The sequence below is a fragment of the Heterocephalus glaber genome, unplaced genomic scaffold (genome assembly GCF_053883595.1).
Source record: "Heterocephalus glaber isolate CG9 unplaced genomic scaffold, H.glaber_assembly_v1.0 deba00001497, whole genome shotgun sequence".
NCBI classification, from domain to species: domain Eukaryota; kingdom Metazoa; phylum Chordata; class Mammalia; order Rodentia; family Bathyergidae; genus Heterocephalus; species Heterocephalus glaber.
The window spans coordinates 66,515,803-66,517,186 of NW_028258320.1; positions in this window are offsets into that span (position 1 = coordinate 66,515,803).

Below are 1,384 nucleotides of genomic sequence, written 5' to 3' on the forward strand. Positions count from 1 at the left end.
AGTCAGAAATGTACAGCTGTTGACCATAAAGCCAATACAATGGGGAAGGCCTAGAAGTAGGCAGACAGGAAAGGCTAATCTATCCTTACAATGCTTTCTCCGTCACTCACAGGATGAGGAGTGTCTCACTGAGCCATTCCAATATTAAGAAAATATGAAAAAAATTATTCTTTTTTGATTATTTTAGATTTCATTAAAGATGTGGCCAACCTAATAAAAATTATCCTTAGTGAGTTACCCCCTCAATATCCCCTTTGAGTGTGGGTAAGACCTGTAATTTTCACCTTGTCCACAGAATCTGGCAAGGTGAAGGGAATTTCCAGATGCAGTTAAGGTTTCAAATCAGTTGATTTTTCAGTTAGTGAAAATGGAGGTGATCCTTGTGGGCCTGACTTAATCAGGTAACAATTTTAAAGAGAGATTCCACTCCTTCCCTCGAAGAAGCCAGCTGCCATACTATAGAAGGAACTGTGATACTGTAATATAAGAAATACTATTAAGTCTTTGTTCCCACTTCCCAGGACAGAGCTATTAAACCCTCTGTTATTTCTTGAGTGATGGGAGTGATAGGAGTATCTTCTGCTACAAGTTTGACCTTAGTCTCTGCTTCCAGGCACAGGGCTTCTAAAGTCCTGCATGATCCTGAGTGGTGGGAGCATCTTTCGTTATTCATAAGCAGCCCCTTTTGATCACAGCCAAGTTTGTACCTAATGAGGTGACTTGGGGTAAGATCCCTGGTTAGAGTCAGTATGAAGCTGATCACCTGAAAGATCAGCTAATTAGGGGGTTGGAACTGTAAGCCCTACCCACTGACCTCCGGGATGGGAATGGGGTGCTGGAGATAAAACTTTATTAATTTTTCAACAAGATTTGATGAGTTTCTTGGGCAGTGAGTGCATCCATGTGCTAGGAGACCAGGGCCCCCTAATTTCATGGAACAGAATTTACCTCTTCATCTGGCCCCTCATCTGTATCCTTTACAATAACACTGTACATGCAAATGAAGTGCTTTCTTGAGTTCTGTGAGCCATCCTGGCAAATTACTGAGCCTGAGAAAGGAGTGATAGAAGAATACCTTTATAGCATGTCAGTCAAAAGTCCTAGAGGCCCAGGACTTGTGATTGCCATCTGAAGTGGGACGTACTTGTGGGACATACTTATGGGACAATGCTTTTTCTTTGTGAAACGTGATGCTAACTCCAGGTAGAAAGTGTCAGAATTGAAGAAAGTTATTGGACACCCTGTTGGAGTGAGGAGAGTTGGAGAACTAGTCAGTGTGAGGAAACACAGAACACACTTGATGTCAGAAGTATGTATAAAAGGAGTTCATAGGGCCGTATGGCAGGGAGCAGCAGGTGGTCTCTGAGTTGACAGCACCCCCCCA